General features: G+C 33.9%; 1 long non-coding RNA gene across 1 annotated transcript; it reads left to right on the top strand.

Moving 5' to 3' along the window:
• The first annotated feature begins 632 nt into the window (after positions 1-632).
• LOC127707251 (uncharacterized) lies at positions 633-3077 on the top strand. The gene is made up of 3 exons (XR_007984725.1): positions 633-893; positions 1161-2769; positions 3038-3077. It is a non-coding gene; the product is annotated as an uncharacterized LOC127707251 (long non-coding RNA).
• Positions 3078-11302: the final 8225 nt, after the last annotated feature.

Genomic DNA, 11302 nt, shown 5'->3' on the forward strand with positions numbered 1-11302 from the left:
TAACCCTGCATATCATTCAAACCATCTTCGCATGACAAACCAGAATATATATGGTTTATGGGTGGGGATCTTGACCACTTAGAAGATATTAGAACTTTCTTAAATGGCAGGGGTGGGGGTGACCCCTGGGGACTAACCCTGTATTTCATTTGATGTGCTTTATCATGACAAACCAGAATATATATGGTTTAGGGGTGGGGATCTCGATCATTTACAAGATATTAGAACTTTCTCAAATGGCAGGGGGTCGGGATGACCCTTGGGGACTAACCCTGTATATCATTCAAACCATCTTAGCATGACAAACCAGAATATATATGGTTTAGGGGTGGGGATCTTGACCACTTACAAGATATTAGAACTTTCTTAAATGGCAGGGGGTGGGGGTGACCCCTGGGGACTAACCCTGTATTTCATTTGATGTGCTTTATCATGACAAACCAGAATATAAATTATGTTGTTTAGGGGTGGGGATCTCGACCATTTACAAGATATTAGAACTTTCTCAAATGGCAGGGGGTCCGGATGACCCCTGGGGACTAACCCTGTATATCATTCAAACCATCTTAGCATGACAAACCAGAATATATATGGTTTAGGGGTGGGGATCTTGACCAATTACAAGGTATTAGAACTTTCTTTAATGGCAGGGGGTGGGGGTGACCCCTGGGGACTAACCCTGTATTTCATTTGATGTTCTTTATCATGACAAACCAGAATATATATAGATTAGGGGTGGGGATCTCGACCATTTACAAGATATTAGAACTTTCTCAAATGGCAGGGGGTTGGGATGACCCCTGGGGACTAACCCTGTATATCATTCAAACCATCTTAGCATGACAAACCAGAATATATATGGTTTAGGGGTGGGGATCTTGACCACTTACAAGGTATTAGAACTGTCTTAAATGGCAGGGGGTGGGGTGGCCCCTGGGGACTAACCCTGTATTTCATTTGATGTGCTTTATCATGACAAACCAGAATATATATGGTTTAGGGGTGGGGATCTCAACCATTTACAAGATATTAGAACTTTCTCATATGGCAGGGGGTTGGGATGACCCCTGGGGACTAACCCTGCATATCATTCAAACCATCTTAGCATGACAAACCATAATATATATGATTTAGGGGTGGGGATCATGACCACTTACAAGATATTAGAACTTTCTTAAATGGCAGGGGGTGGGGGTGACCCCTGGGGACTAACCCTGTATTTCATTTGATGTGCTTTATCATGACAAACCAGAATATATATGGTTAAGGGGTGGGGATCTCGACCATTTACAAGCTATTAGAACTTTCTCAAATGACAGGGGGTCGGGATGACCCCTGGGGACTAACCCTGCATATCATTCAAACCATCTTAGCATGACAAACCAGAATATATATGGTTTAGGGGTGGGGATCTTGACCATTTACAAGATATTAGAACTTTCTTAAATGGCAGGGGGTGGGGGGTGACCCCTGGGGACTAACCCTGTATAACATTTGATGTGCTTTATCATGAAAAACCAGAATATATATGGTTTAGGGGTGGGGATCTCGACCGCTTACAAGATATTAGAACTTTCTCAAATGGCAGGGGGTCGGGATGACCCCTGGGGACTAACCCTGTATATCATTCAAACCATCTTAGCATGACAAACCAGAATATATATGGTTTAGGGGTGGGGATCTTGACCACTTACAAGGTATTAGAACTTTCTTAAATGGCAGGGGGTGGGGTGACCCCTGGGGACTAACCCTGTATTTCATTTGATGTGCTTTATCATGACAAACCAGAATATATATGGTTTAGGGGTGGGGATCTCGATCATTTACAAGATATTAGAACTTTCTCAAATGGCAGGGGGTCGGGATGACCCTTGGGGACTAACCCTGTATATCATTCAAACCATCTTAGCATGACAAACCAGAATATATATGGTTTAGGGGTGGGGATCTTGACCACTTACAAGATATTAGAACTTTCTTAAATGGCAGGGGGTGGGGGGTGACCCCTGGGGACTAACCCGGTATAACATTTGATGTGCTTTATCATGAAAAACCAGAATATATATGGTTTAGGGGTGGGGATCTCGACCATTTACAAGATATTAGAACTTTCTCAAATGGCAGGGGGTCGGGATGACCCCTGGGGACTAACCCTGTATATCATTCAAACCATCTTAGCATGACAAACCAGAATATATATGGTTTAGGGGTGGGGATCTTGACCACTTACAAGGTATTAGAACTTTCTTAAATGGCAGGGGGTGGGGGTGACCCCTGGGGACTAACCCTGTATTTCATTTGATGTGCTTTATCATGACAAACCAGAATATATATGGTTTAGGGGTGGGGATCTCGATCATTTACAAGATATTAGAACTTTCTCAAATGGCAGGGGGTCGGGATGACCCTTGGGGACTAACCCTGTATATCATTCAAACCATCTTAGCATGACAAACCAGAATATATATGGTTTAGGGGTGGGGATCTTGACCACTTACAAGATATTAGAACTTTCTTAAATGGCAGGGGGTGGGGGTGACCCCTGGGGACTAACCCTGTATAACATTTAATGTGCTTTATCATGAAAAACCAGAATATATATGGTTTAGGGGTGGGGATCTCGATCATTTACAAGATATTAGAACTTTCTCAAATGGCAGGGGGTCGGGATGACCCCTGGGGACTAACCCTGTATATCATTCAAACCATCTTAGCATGACAAACCAGAATATATATGGTTTAGGGGTGGGGATCTTGACCACTAACAAGGTATTAGAACTTTCTTTAATGGCAGGGGGTGGGGGTGACCCCTGGGGACTAACCCTGTATTTCATTTGATGTGCTTTATCATGACAAACCAGAATATATATGGTTTAGGGGTGGGGATCTCGACCATTTACAAGATATTAGAACTTTCTCAAATGGCAGGGGGTCGGGATGAACCCTGGGGACTAACCCTGTATATCATTCAAACCATCTTAGTATGACAAACCAGAATATATATGGTTTAGGGGTGGGGATCTTGACCACTTACAAGGTATTAGAACTTTCTTAAATGGCAGGGGGTGGGGGTGACCCCTGGGGGACTAACCCTGTATTTCATTTAAAGGGCTTTATCATTTAGAACATTTTCAATTAAAAAGATTGTGTCTATCACAAACGGTTTTCAATTTATAATCATTTGAAAATTTTAAAAAATAAAATCCCATAGGGTTCTATAGTAAAACCCTCTTTTCATTTTGCCCCTCAAAGTACCCCTTTATAAACCCCATTGCACAAACAAAACCCTGATTGCACCACTAGACATGTTAGTCTAACATATTGTGAAACCCTAAGTTAATCTGACAAGCGGTTTTGGAGAACGGGTGCGGACAAGTTCAAATTTAAAAGCGGCGGAAGAAGAAGAAGAAGAAGAAGAAGAAGAAGAAGAAGAAGAAGAAGAAGAAGAATAATAATAACTGAGCAAAAACAATAAGTCTTCCCAAACTTCGTTTGGGAGACTTAAATATAACCAATAGATATCGAGAGGACAACATATGAAAGTCTTCAAATATAGACAAGAGTTTAACATTATTTGTTAAACTCTTAATCTTCCCTATTCTATAAAATTGTGAATACATTAACAACAATCAAACACCAAATTCTCCAAATAACAAAAACACATTTAGATATGATAAAAAGACTAATATTGATGACTATGGACAGAAAAATGTATATAATATAAAAAAAGAAGATGTTGCATGATTGCCTATGAGACAACTCTCCACAAGAGAACAAAATGACACAGAAATTAACAACTATAGGTCACCGTACGGCCTTCAACAATGAGCAAAGCCCATTGTATAAGTTTGGTTAAACAAAATGTTTTCCGGACTTATTACCTGTGACTACTAATTCATTTTTTTCTCAGATATCTAACGCCAATGTTAACCACATAGTTTATAGTTGTTACAAAATGCCTTTAGACAAAGTGACCATCAATCCAAAAGACAAAGCCATCACCCTTATTTAAACAAAATAATAATTCAATATGGATATAACTTTGTTACCTACAAAAATGTTTTTTTCTTTAAAATCATGTACAATCGCGCCCTTTGAAATTAAACTAAATTAATGGCATGAAACAAAATAAAGTTGGCGAAACTGCCTTCACGGCTACTTAATCTTGATCTTGCAAAGATCATTACCTGATTCGTAAAAAGTGCCTAACGTTGCAGTTAATCTTTCTGTAAGATTGAACATTGTACATGTGCATTACCTGAAATTAGCGTGGATGCAAAACAGTCATCAAGATCCATAAGTCATTCAATTGAAGCATGCAATCAAATCATATAAACTATATTTTAATGTAACTATAATTTCAAGCAAACATTTTAATGCAAATAAAAATGAACATATATCTTATTCATTGAGCAAACATAATGGTTGAAGAGTTTACTCATGTATTGAACTAATGACATTATGACTTACGTGGGCTACATGTTCCACCAGGACTGTTATCATAATAATCACTGGTACAGTAACACTTTAGTCCTGATCCTTTATCCTCACACACTGCGTTAGGTACACATTCTGTTGGTTGATTATTCTGGGTACATGTCACTCCTGATTGTAGCTCTTCAGTGCAAAATGATATATTTAAAATATTCACTACGATTCTAACTCTTCATCGTTACATACAGTTTAAGAAAACGTTTGGTTATTGATTGCCCTTATTAAAGGTCCTTGTTCTTTTACTAAAGTTATACACATATGGATTAGCAGTATCTATTTGGCGACTATTTTGAAAGCATCTATCTCATTGACCTTGAAATAAGGGATACAACAGATACAGTAAATTCCGTCTCATATCTTGACTTACACATACAAATTGACAATAAGGGTCGGTTGAAAACAAAGCTTTACGACAAAAGAGATGATTTCAGCTTTCCAATTGTGAATCATCCATTTCTCTGCAGCGACATTCGAGCAGCACCTGCATAAGGAGTATATATCTCCAAGTTGCTACACTATTCCATGGCTTGTTTTTCCTATCATTATTTCCTTGATAGAGGCTTGCTTATCACTAGGAAGCAGTTATCAAACCAAGAGTTCAAAATAGTGAAGTTGAAATCATATCTTCGTAAGTTTTACGGACGCCATCATGAGTTGGTTGACCAGTATGGAATATCTGTTTCAAAGATGACATTGGATATGTTTCTAATGTCGTGAGTCGTGACTACAATCTCGTCCCCTTTCCCGAATGTGACCCAGCGAAGAATACTTATTACCGAGTTTGTAATAACATATGCAACACAAAGGATGCCACATGTGAAGCAGGTTCTGCTTACCCATCAAGAGCATCTGAGATCAACCCAAGTGTTTGGTTTGGTTCGTGTTGTTCAGTCTTTAATTTTCTATGTTTTATTTTGTATACTATTGTTTTTCTGTTGGACTTTTACCATTTTAGCCATTACGTTGTCAGTTTATTATCTACTCATGAGTTTGAACGCCACTCTGGTATCTGTCGTCTCTCTTACAAAAAATATTTCAATTTTAATTTTAATTTTAACAGACAAAACATAAAAACATAAAATTTCATATTTCGAAAATGTTGTATCAAAATTTGTGACATAAAATTGAGAATGGAAATTGGGAATGTGTCAAAGAGATAACAAACCGACCATAGAACAGAATCAGCCGAAGGCCACCAATGGGTCTTCAATGCAGCGAGAGACTCCCGCACCCTGAGGCGTCCATCAGCTGGCTCCTAAACAAATATGTATACTAGTTTAGTGATAATGGACGTCATACTCAACTCCGAATTATACACAAGAAACTAAAATTAAAAATCATACAAGACTAACAAAGGCCAGAGGCTCCTGACTTGGGACAGGCGCAACAATGCGGCGGGGTTAAACATGTTTTTTGATATCTCAACCCTCCTCCTATACCTCTAGCCAATGTAGAAAAAACAAACGCACAACAGTACGCACAGAAAAACTCAGTTTAAGAGAAGTCCGAGTCCGATGTCAGAATAGGAAACAAAAGAAAATAAACAAAATGACAATAATATATTAATAACAACAGACTACTATCAGTTACTGAAATGCCAGTTCCAGACCTCAATTAAACTGATTGAAAGATTATGTCTTCATCATATGAATATCAGGCACAATCCCTCCTGTTAGGAATTTAGTAGTATACCATCATAAAATATATGAGAAGAATATAACCCGTGTCATGCCAACAACTGGTTTTAGAATAAATGTGTTTAATTCCGATGCAAAGACCCTATGAGTGAATCAATATTGAAGCCAAAATACGCAATCTTTAATGACCTGATAACAGTATCGTAACTATATCCCTTCTTAATAAGTCTGTTTAAATGTTTTGTTAGCTTTAGAGGTGAATGCTGACATTTTTGTGCAAAATGTTTAAAAATACCAAATTGAATATTTACCAAATTTACAATTTCCACCTGTATTGCCAAAGTTACTATCATAATATCCACTGTTACAAGTACACTGTAATCCTATATCACCAACACTTTTACATACAGCATTAAGTATACACTCTGTTGGTTGGTTACTCAGAGTACATGTCACTCCTGACTGCAATTCTGCAATACAAAAGTAACAATAATACAAGAAAATGTTATAAGGAATTGTCAACCTTTGCTGAGCATTACTGTTTTTTACCGTTGATATCTATTTTAGGATCTGCAAAAATGTAAAAATAGGTGAAACTGTCTTTTAGGACAATAATTCCTAAAAGAGGCCATTTAAAAATTTGCTCATTTGACTTATTTGTAGATCCTTTTTATGATGATCATATATTCTATTTACTATTGCTTTTTATATAGTATATTTTTCTCCAAAAATAATAAAATGGGTGAAAATATTTATTCAGTGGCAATTACTCCTATAAGGGGTCGGTTTGCAATTTCAGCCTTGGGGACTAATTTGTAGATTTTATTGTGCTTAAAATCTTTCCATCTTGAATTCTCTCTGTTTCATATTGTTTTTGTAAATAAATGTAGATAACAAAATGATTTAGGGTTCAATTCATCTTTCAATGATTATAACACCTCTATTACAGACACATTGACAACTTTGATCATGTTGTCTTTTTTGTAGAATTTTATTACTGGATTTTTAACTATTTATTCTAAAGCTTCAATAAAGAAAATTTAAAGGTTAAAATATATCATTTAAAAGCATTTTCTCCAATAAAGAGTTATTTGACAACTAGTCATCTTAAGAACAGCGTTAATAAATTATATTGTAAAATATTATATTTTTTTTGTCTTATTTCTAACATTAATTTATATTATTTTAAATTCAATTTGAACACTGTCGAGACGTTAATATAAATATTTAAAATGAAAAAAATGTGAATACAAGTATGGGCAATAAGGATTAAATCTAGATTTTGAAGGGCAAAACTACATAAGCAGTTTTTGATATCAGAAAAAAAGACCATGAATTCCCTATATTTTTTTGACAATGTCAGAATTGTTCTCAGTTTAGCCTTGAGTTTTAAGCTAAAATTTGTTTTTGATCCTTATGTTCTGTGTTATATACAGCTGCCATGTTCTTTATGGATCCCCTTAATACAATTATAAATCTATAAGAAACATTTAGTTTATTATTTTACAACATTTAGTTTATCATTTTACAACATTTAGTTTATTATTTTACAACATTTAGTTTATTATTTTACAACATCTAGTTTATTTTTTTACATTTAAGTACAAAATGTTTTGAAATTTAGTTGAAATTAAATCAATAAACAAAAAGGAACTCTACCTGACACACATTGCCCACCAGGGGTAGAAAAATTATGATCATAGAATCCAGTATTACAGGTACAAACTCCACTCTTACAAACAGCATTAGGTACACATTCTGTAGCATCATTATCCCTGGTACATGTTACACCTGACTCTTTCTCTGCAAAAATATTTTTAAATAATTTCAAAAATCAGTTGTAAAATAAAGTATCTATAATAGTGATAATTATGTATCAATTTCAATAATCAGTTTTCAATAAAAACACATATTTCTGACAAAAAAATGGTATTGAGAACCCAGCTTTTTACTCATCCAACACACTGAGTTAGACTTTAACATGCTAATTTACATCATTCAAAGTCAGCCTATCTTTATATTTACTTAACTTACCATGATGCAATGTGCTTAGTGGAAAGAATCAAATACCGATTTTTAACCCTTTTTTTACCAGTGAGTTTTAACTGAAGACTGTCTGAACTTGAGCCATGCATGCTGGTAGGTCCACAAACCAACAATGTGGTACAAATCATACATTTTGTACAAAATTAAGTTAAAAAAAACTTGAGTTATTAAAAGACAGTTGTGTTTGGAGGAATAAACTTCAAAACTAAACAATAGACTACAAAAAGGATATGTCTATCTCGAGAAGGTAAGACAATTACTCTATTGCAAATTTACATGTGAAAACTCCTATTCATAATAAGATATATCTAGCAATATGATAAAAAAAAATGAAGTGCTTCATATGATCAATTTCAGAAAATTTCGACAAACAATATTAACAAATTTTATCACAGTATTCTTACAACTATATTGTTTGTAAACAGATATCATCATCTCTGTGCTTCAGTTCTATCACGAATTATAATATAGCTTTGCATATATTCTCTCTTGACGAATTTATAAACTATCATAAAGCTAAGTTTCCAAAATACTCCGTCAAAGTTGACCTAAGTCATATTTTGCTATAGTTTAAGGCCTATTTTGTTTATATATCTCCTTATGTGTTGAAGAATTTAACATCCTGCGTTTTAAAATTTAAGGGATTGAGTGTTCTTGATAAAGGTAAATCCTAAAAAGTATGGACTAATGAAATCTGACATGTATGAAGTATTCATTTCTTTTTATTAATCATTTATTCAAAAACTTAATAACAAACCTGGAATACACTGTCCACCTCCTGTATCAAAATTGTCGTCATAGTACCCAGAACTACAGGTACAGACCCCACCTTGACATACAGCATTAGGTACACATTCTGTTGGTTGGTTTGGTAGGGTACATGTAACTCCTGACTCTTTCTCTACAAACATAGTTTAATCATTTCAAGAATAACAGTAGAAGAATACAGTATTTGATGATATTTTCATGTATTATTCTGACATACAGCATTATGTACATATCAGATGTTAGTTTGTTGGATTGCGTACATGCTTTAACCTCTATTTCTACAAAATTGATTATAATAGAATCCAAACTTTCAAGCACAGATCCAATCTTCACATACAACATTGAGTTTCTAGTTATATAATAATTATGAAACCTTTATTTAACGGGAATATAAATCTCAATTTTGTGTATGCTCATAGCTAAAAACAGAAAGGAGCAGGGATGGGGTAATCGTAATCTGTAATCGTAATCGATTGTAATTAATTACATTTTTTCCAGTAATAGACTGTAATCTGTAAACGAAGAAATTTTCGATTACATGTAATCATAATTTAATCGATTACAGCAAAAATAATGATGTAATCATCGATTACTTTTCGATTACATTTCGATTACTTTAGTAAAATAGTTTGATCAAATATAACCTATGTTAAATGAAAATATGTATGTATTCATTACTTCATAGTACTGATAAAATAGAATGTATTGATATGACTAAAGAGTTTATCAACTGCCATATTTCCATCTATTGTCTTAAGCTGCATTATGATCAACTAGATCCCCTATCAAAATTAACTTGCTTTTCAATAATTCAACTTGAGACCTTTTATATTGAAATAAGAAAATAAATTTGAAATAAGAAAATATTTAAAATAAGAAATGTGTCTTAAGTTAAGTTCTGTACTACATTAAATAAGTAAACTTATTTGTAATAAAATTCCTTAAAGCATAATTTTCAACAAGAGTTCTGTACTTCATTAAGAGTTGGAATTCAAGCTTAGAATAGATAAACAGTTGATTTCTTATAATGTTATGATATACATTATATAAAAATTAAGAAAGTACACAGAATCCTTTTAACAATGAACCAATGGCTATGAAATTCTTAGGAATAGATATATGTATCCCTTTGACACTTAAATATAGATTGTTTATAATTTGATTAGAGAATAAAATAACTTGAAATCTTATATATTGTTTATAATTTGATTAGAGAATAAAAATTCTTAACAAACTTCTTGTCTTTACTAATCAGATGATCAAAGTCTTCTAATTAATTAGATACAGACTTTGTTTTTATTACATTTACTGTATGTTTTATTAAGAGGGGAGATTTAAATTATTTTGCCCCAGGTTATAAATTGTAGTCTATTGGTAGTTTTATAACTTGTAATTAGGGTGGTTATCCAAACAAAAGAATAAATTCTTGCCTGTCATTATAGTTATAAATTTTGATCTTTAGAATAGGCTAATTCATTATTCTACTTTTTTATATTTTTTTCAAGCCAATCTTTCTACATCGTAAATAACTATGCTAAAAAAAACTGTTTTTAATCATAAATAACAAAACAAGCTAACAAAAGCAAAATTGTTGAAAAAACATTAAATATAAATAAGTGATTGATGCAATGCGATGTCATCTTTCATTCATGTTGAAAGTCAAAATTTCAAGATTTGTTTAGAATCTGATCCTCAGAAGAGATTCCATCTAGAAAACAACTGTCAACTTATGATATGGACACAATGCTATAAATGCTGCTTTTTGTAAAGTTCTAAATTTCCACTATACAAACATGACAAACATTGAGTAACATAATTGTGCTAAACTAACTTTATTTATTTGGAAATTTTTAAGCATGTAATTGACAGTAATCGAAAAGTAATGTAATTACTTTTGATAAAGTAATCGATTGTGTCCGTCCGTTCTTTCGTTCGTCCATTCGTCCGTCTGTCCTGCTTCATGTTTAAGATTTTGGTTAAAATGTTCAGTCAAGGTAGTTATTGATGAAGTTGAACTCCACCCACATTGAAACTTATTCACATGTTCCCTATAATATGAGCTTTCTAATTTTAATGCCAAATTAGAGTTTTGACACACAGTCCACTGAACATAGAAAATAATAGTGCAAGATTGTAATCGATTACATACAAACATTTGAGTAATCGATTATTAATCGATTGCACAAAAATCCTTCATGTAATAATCGATTTCAATTGTCAGTAATCGTGCCCATCCCTGGAAAGGAGACAAAAAAATATTGCATTATCTGTCTAAAACTCCATATTATGTAATTAAAAAATGTACATATAAATTATCAGCTTAATAACTTCAAGAAGCATTGATAAACATTGAAAGG

This window comes from Mytilus californianus, unplaced genomic scaffold (assembly GCF_021869535.1).
Source record: "Mytilus californianus isolate M0D057914Y unplaced genomic scaffold, xbMytCali1.0.p SCAF_60, whole genome shotgun sequence".
Lineage (NCBI taxonomy): Eukaryota > Metazoa > Mollusca > Bivalvia > Mytilida > Mytilidae > Mytilus > Mytilus californianus.